The sequence below is a fragment of the Lynx rufus genome, unplaced genomic scaffold, assembly GCF_022079265.1.
Source record: "Lynx rufus isolate CCGP_SWC_20201006 ecotype Redwood Valley unplaced genomic scaffold, mLynRuf1.p SCAF_3, whole genome shotgun sequence".
NCBI classification, from domain to species: domain Eukaryota; kingdom Metazoa; phylum Chordata; class Mammalia; order Carnivora; family Felidae; genus Lynx; species Lynx rufus.
Window position 1 is genome coordinate 75,432,294 of NW_025814845.1, and position 7,735 is coordinate 75,440,028.

General features: G+C 39.8%; 1 non-coding gene across 1 annotated transcript; it reads left to right on the forward strand.

Annotated features, from left to right (window-relative positions):
• The first annotated feature begins 1,029 nt into the window (after positions 1-1,029).
• On the forward strand, positions 1,030-1,136 carry LOC124521366 (U6 spliceosomal RNA). Its single transcript, XR_006964465.1, has one exon. It is a non-coding gene; the product is annotated as a U6 spliceosomal RNA (small nuclear RNA).
• Positions 1,137-7,735: the final 6,599 nt, after the last annotated feature.

Genomic DNA, 7,735 nt, shown 5'->3' on the forward strand with positions numbered 1-7,735 from the left:
GGTACGGAGCCTGCTTGGGATTCTCTCTCTCTCTGCCCCTCCTGCTCTCTCACTCTCTCTCTCTTTCTCAAAATAAATGGATGAACTTAAAACAAAAATAAAAATAATAATAATCCTCATCTCAAAGTGGCATATGGTAGGGGTGCTACCCTGAACCCCTTCAATATCATTAGAGAATTTCAAATTGCAAAAGATGCATCGAGCCCAATAACTAGAAATACTAACTGGCTGCCGTCAGGACTGATTGGGTTTATAATTTGCTCCATCCATCAATCTTTATTTTTCTTTTGTTTCCATAGAAATTCCTCTTATTAAATACCTCATTTCTAGCACAGCATAGACCTAATTTTGGAAGCCCACTCCCATCATCGCTGCCTCCTGAAATGAAACACATCTATTTAACTGAGCTGATTATCAGGACTGAGAGACTAGTAAAGTGAGATATGGAGCAATTTATCAATTTTGCTTCTGGATTGTGAAACTTTACAGTTTCAAAAGTGGGACTGAAGGGGAGCAAAATATACTACCCCAAAATATGTCCTTTCAGTATATTATTTTAAGCTGGTTATTTTTAAGAAACAGCAGACACAGGGGAAGCTCTGAAATCTGCATAGAAGTTCTCCTTTTGTAAGAAACATTTACATTTATCAGGGAAATCTCCATTTGTAAGGGTTTCTCCCTTCTGTACTAGGAAGAGAAGGATGACTCTAAATCTCCAGAAGCTCTGGTCAATGCAGAAGGCAATGACTTAAATCTGCATAACAACCTTACCTTTGTTTCCTGTGCTTTTCCTCGTCGGCAACCTACCATAACTGCTCCCCAACCCCCCCAACACAACATCTTTTTATCTTTAGCTGGAGATGTTATTTAGGTTAGTGGCTTGTGCCATTTGGGGGAGTTAATGCAGTTTTCCTGGGTATCTCCCATGTATACAGGAGATATACATGTTATTAAACGTTCTTATGTTTTTCTCCTGTTAATCTGTCTTCTATTATAGGGGATGTCTCAGGCAAAAATCTAGAAGGGTAAGTGCTCCCTTCGGCAGTACATATACTAAAATTGGAATGATATAGAGAAGATTAGCATGGCCCTTGCGCAAGGATGACACGCAAATTCGGGAAGCGTTCCATATTTTTAGGGACACTAAGGAATCTACTCCTGAAATCATTTTTGCACTATATGCTAACTAATTTGGATGTAAATTTTAAAAAATAAAAAATAAAACAAGTTAAAAAAAATCTAGAAGGGTAAGAATAAAATTATTATGGGGCGCCTGAGTGGCCCAGTCAGTTAAGCTTCTGACTCTTGGCTTCAGCTCAGGTCATGATCTCACGGTTGTGAGTTCGAGCCCCACATCAGGCTCCACACTGACAGTGCAGAGTCTGCTTAGGACTCTCTCTCTGTCTCTCTCTCTGTCTCTCTCTCTCTGTCTCTGCCCCTTCTGTGCACTCACTCAACATAAATAAATAAACTCAAAAAAAATTTCTTTTTCAAAGAAAATAATTTTTCCTCCCCACAACCTGTAGGAATGCATCTGCCCTCCTTGGCCTACTCACAAATTGCAATACCTCCAAATCACAATTATAGTTAGAGAACAAAGCAGAACTAGCAATGTACTGGAGAGATCTCCAGGGACTCATGTTTCACTGACTTGGCTCCCAGAACGTTTAACCTGGAGATCAGAACAGATGTCAAGTTCATCATCTGTTTCCAGAGAAAGTGAGCTGATTTGGAGAAAATTAGAGGCAAAGAAAGATCTAGAGCTAAAGTCTCTTGTTGGTCTTTTTTGTTGTTGTTGTTGTTAAGTTTTTATTTATTTATTTTTGAGAGAGAAAAATCACAAGCAGGGGAGACACAGAGAGAGGAGACAGATCACGAGCAAGCAAGCTCCACACTGCTAGCAAGGAGCCTGGGGGGGGGGGGCGGGGGGGCGGTGCTCAAACTTATGAGTCATGAGATCATGACCTGAGCCAAAATGGGACACTTAACCAATTGGACCACTGTGAGAAATAAGCCCACTGACCCAATCAAGGGAGAGATGCGGAGACTGGAAGCACAGTGAAGCGAGGCTTTAATTAATGTTCTTGCAAGAGCAGCTGTCTGATGGACAGCCACACGTGGAGCAGTTACAGCAGGCAATTTATCTCCTAGCATGCAAGTCCCTTCCCTGGTTCCTCATTGGCTGAGTACTACAGAGGTTACAGCCTTACCCCGAAGTTGCCTATGCCCATGTAAGGCAAAAAGTACATTCCTTTAGGTGATGCAGAGACTTCAGTTCTTTGACGCATGCTCTTGGCAAAGCCCATGAAAATAAGCCCGTTGAAATGGAGAGAGGAAGAACCAGGAAGTGAAGTGTCTAAGGGTTTGGGACTCCATTGGGTGGGGGCAGTTTGTACATATTTCCAATAGGTTGTGAATTATTGTTAACTAGACAGCACAACATTTATTTGGTATTTCTGAAAATGAATCATCTCACCTACTTCTCACAGCCACCCAGAAGCCCCTAAAGTCTCTTGTTTTATTCTCATCTTGGATATCCCCCTCCAACCCTCCATACTTAGGATGCAGTTTACCAGTGTCTGAACACCTTGACATATAGTTCTATTACATCTGGCTCTCCTCCACAGAAAGGGGGAGGTGGGACTCACTTCCCATCTCAGGGACCTGCTCACAGAGAAGTGACATAGTTCTTCCCTCCACATCTCTCCTTTATGATGACTTAATTCCATAAGAAAATAGACTTTTCAGATTTGGAAGTAGCTACAAAGTGAAATATTTTAGCAAGATATTGCTAAACAATTTAACAATTGGCTTATGAAGATTTTTTTTCACATTTCCTTGCCAAAATACTTATCTTTAAGATTGTGATTAGTCAATGATTATTTGCGGGTTATTATCCTTAATTTGCTAATAACTTTACAAACAAAAAGGCATAGAAAAAGTTTTGGAGTTCAAAATATAATACCCTTTTAAAAGTGATTTGTTTTCCTTCATTCAACAGAGGAACAGATCATATCAGCAGCCCACTCATCCTGATTTCTACTCTCCACATTCTCACTTCTCAGAGCCAGAACCTCACAGTCTGGGAGTGAGTCACCTTATCCAACACCTGCATATAATAGAAGCACCCCAAAACTAATTCCACTAAGATTTTTATCTAGCTCATTTTTCTACACCTCTAATGATTCTGACTTAATAAATAAATACGGCAATATATCAGAAAAATAGTTCCTTTACAAAAAAAGAGGGGAATTTTCCTATGTTTCACCAAGAGGAGCAAAGCAAATTTCTGATCCAATACTCATGACACTCATTGCAGACAGTCTTTCCCTCCTTGAAAGTTTCCAAAGGCTCTGTGCTGAAAACTCATTTCTGTGTCCCCTTTCTACGTGTCCTTTGCCTAGCTAAGTCCTAGTCATCCTTGTGGTCTTAGCTCTAAAGCTACTTTAGGGTTGCCTGGGTGGCTCAGTTGGTTAAGTGTCAGACTCTTGATCTCAGCTCAAATCTTAATATCAGGGTTGTGAGTTCAAGCCCCATGTTGGGCATGAAGCCTACTTAAAAAAAAAAAATTAAAAAGAAAATTTGTTTTATTTTTTATTTTTTTAAGGTTTTTTTTTTTTTTTTAGGTTTATTTATTTTTGAGAGAGATATAGAGCAAGAGTGGGAGAGGGGCAGAGAGAAAGGGAGACACAGAATCTGAAGCAGGCTCCAGGCTCTGAGCTGTCAGCACAGATGCTAACACGGGGCTTGAACTCACGAACCTGATAGAGATCATGACCTGATGGAGGCAAGTTGCTATGCTGAGTTCTGACGAATAACTGGGGGCAGGGGCAGGGGCAGGAGCGGGAAGAGGGGAGGCATTGCAATTTAAAACCAATACATAAGCATATAATTACTTTAAAAAATGAGTAAAATGGAATGAGAGAAAGATACAGGTTACAAAGAATAGAATGAGGGAGATCTAATAAGATTAAAGAGGATGCCTCTGAAGGCCTCTTGGTATTAAACTTGGAATTTAAACTGAAGCCTGAAGTATAAAAGAGCAACTATCATGGTGAAGTGGCTCAGACCAAAAGAGCAGCATTCTTGAGTGAGGAAAGAGCCTAAAGCTTGGACGACCTGAAAAAAAGCCCAATATGTTTAGAGCAAAGTGAGCAAAATGGAGAAAGGCTTTAAGATGAAAGTAAAAAGATAGACCAAGCCTTATAGTCCCTTTTGGGAGTATTAGTTTCTACCTTAAGGGCAATGGGAAGTCTCTGACTGGCTTCAAACAGGAAAATAACAAAATCTAATTTACCTTTTGAAAAAATCTCAGTATTGTGTGGATATTGGATTGGGCTAAGCAAATTAAGAGTCTTTAACCCCCAGATTATTAAAACAGGCATTTTCTTTGAAAGTAAAGCACATAAAGAAGGAATTAGTTGTTCCAATTTCTGGTCCCCTCTAATATTTTCCCCTGGGTGGAAAGAGGTAATCTCTGGACCATTTCCCCTCAGGATGGATATGACCTGTGATGGCTGAACCTCAAACTTTCTAGTTGCATTCTTTCCAGCTTGTCTCTAGGCTCAGGTAAAAGAAAGACCCTGAAGGCATGCATTCCCTGATGGGAACCACAACTACTCCCTCAAGCAATAAAAGATGGCCCTGAGCCAGCAAGCCCCACCCTACCAACCCCCCTCCCCCACAACTGACTCCAAGACAACCATTGATTTGACCTTCACTGCGGACCTGCACCACCCATCCACCTTTGCCCCATGTCTTCCCTACATAAACCTGGAAGAATTTTCAGCACTTTGGAGACAGCCTTTGAGATGCTAGTCCACTGTCTTCTCAGTGTTGGTCTCAGTTTAAGCCCCATGTTAAATGTGGAGCCTACTTAAACAAAAAAATTGGTAAATGGCTACTGCTGATAAGTCATTCAAAATCATACATATTAAAAGAAAAAGAAGTGTTTCTATGTTTCCAAGAATAGCAACATTCAAGAGTCACATCAGAAACTAGCATCGTATGGGGACCATGATTGCTAATTGTTAGGATGTCCTTGGAACCACAGTAGAGGGGACGGCCATCTTGCCAGCGCAAACCAACGAAAAGCCCCTAGTAGCTGCCAGAACGAATAGGAGGTCAACCAATCACAGAGCGACAGCACGACCTGACGCGGAAAAAGGCCCACCCGACCTAAACCTGGAACCGCTGCAGCTAAAAACCCCACCCCACCACACCTGGGTGCGACTTCCCTGACTCCTCTCTCTCTGTCTCCCTGAGTCAGGGAACCTCGCCCGAGACCTTAGTTCCCAAATAAAGCCTTTGACTGCTAAAATTTTTTAGCCTCTGACTCCTATCTTTACCCTGCCTTACACCTGACCCTAACACTAATCAATGCAAAGGTAAGTCTGGGAGTTAAAAAAAAGTATGTAAAGTATGTTTGATCTTACAGCTTCACCCTGAAGTCTCATAGGAAACCTCTAAAAAATTCTGTTTTTCAAGTTTATTTATTTTCGAGAGAGAGAGAGCATGCAAGTGGGAGTTGGGGAGGGGCAGAGAGAGAGGAGATAGAGAATCCCAAGGAGGCTCAAATGCAAGGCTCGAACCCACAAAATGTGAGATCGTGACCTGAGCCAAAACCAAGAGTCAGGCACTTAACTAACGAGCTACACAGGTGCCCCAACTTCTTAAAAGTTCTATTTTTTATTATCTCACTTTGAGATGAGAATGGAAGGGAAAACAAATATGTTTATATATTGTTATAAGAAAGCACAGTTAGAATTAAAGATTTAAAATACCTAGTTCACATGGGGAAATGTCATGATTGAAATTGCTTCAAAATGCAACAGAAGGGGATTAAAAATGAAGTTGATAAATGCTGATACTGGGTCCATGGGCACCCATTACACTATTTTCTATTTTGTCTGTATTTGAAATTTTTCATAGTAAAAAGCTTAAAAATTTTACAAGGATTGAGGAAGTAGACATTCACATGTTATTTTCTTAAATAAATTCCTTTTTTTAAAAGTCTTTACTTTTAAGTTATCTCTACACCCCAATGTGAGGTTTGAACTCTCAACCTCGAGATCAAATATTGCATATTCCACCAAGTGAGCCAGCCAGATGCCCTGACATTCACATGTTATTAATAAGAGCAAACGTTGGCAAAACCCTTCAAAAATTAATGTGGAAGTACCTATTAAAATTGAACGTCTTCTGCAAAACAAACCATCAACGAAATGGAAAGGCAACATACCAAATGGGAGAAAATATTTGTAAATCACATAACTAATAAGACATTAATATCCAAAACATATAAAGAACTCATAAAATTCAACAGCAACAAACAAACAATCCAATTAAAAAATGGGCAGAGTATCTGAATAGATACTTTTCCAAAGAAGACATACAGATAGCTAACAGATACAGGAAAAACTACTCAACATCACTAATCATCAGAGAAATCCAAATCAAAATTGCAATGGGATATCACTTCACACCTATTAGAATGGCTATTATCAAAAAGACAGGAAATAAGTGTTGGCAAGGATGTGGAGAAGTGAGAACTCTCATGCACTGTTGGTGGGGCATGCCAGTTTGCAAAACAGTATGGAGGTTCCTCAAAAAGTTCCTCAAAAATAAAACTACCAGATGACCCAGCAATTCTGCTTCTGGGTATTTATCCATAGGAAGTGAAAACACTAACTCAAAAAGATAACATGCAAAACCACAATGAGATACCACCTTACACCTGTCAGAATGGCTAACATAAACAACTCCGGCAGCAACAGGTGTTGGCGAGGATGCGGAGAAAGAGGATCTCTTTTGCACTGCTGGTGGGAATGCAAGCTGGTGCAGCCACTCTGGAAAACAGTATGGAGGTTCCTCAAAATATTAAAAATAGAACTACCCTATGACCCAGCAGTTGCACTACTAGGTATTTAGTCAAGGATACAGGTGTGCTGTTTTGAAGAGACACATGCACCCCATGTTTATAGCAGCACTATCAACGATAGCCACAGTATGGAAAGAGCCCAAATGGCCATCTCGATGGATGAATGGATAAAGAAGATGTGGTGTATACACACACACACACACACACACACACACACACACACACACATATATACACAATGGAGTATTACTCAGCAATCAAAAAGAATGAAATATTGCCATTTGCAACTATGTGGATGGAACTGGAGGATATTATGCCTAAGTCATAATTAGTCAGTCAGAGAGGGACAAATATCATATGACTTCACTCATAGGAGGACTTTAAGAGACAAAACAGATGAACATAAGGGAAGGGAAACACAAATAATATAAAAACAGGGAGGGGGACAAAACAGAAGAGGCTCATAAATATGGAGAACTGAGGGTTACTGAGGGGTTGTGGGAGGGGGGATGGGCTAAATGGATAAGGGACATTAAGGAATCTACTCCTGAAATCATTGTTGTACTATATGCTGACTAATTTGGATGTAAATTAAAAATAAATAAATAAATAAATAAATAATAAAATAAAATGAAATAAAATAAAAAGATACATGCACCCACATTCATTGCAGGATTATTTAAAATATTCAAGAAATGGAAGCAATGTCAGTTTCCATACACAGATGAATGGATTAAAAAATGTATATATACATATACACAATAGAATATTATTCAGCCATAAAAAAGCAAATCCTGCAATTTGCAACAATATGAATGGACCTTGAGGGCATTACGCTAAGTGAAGTAATTGAGG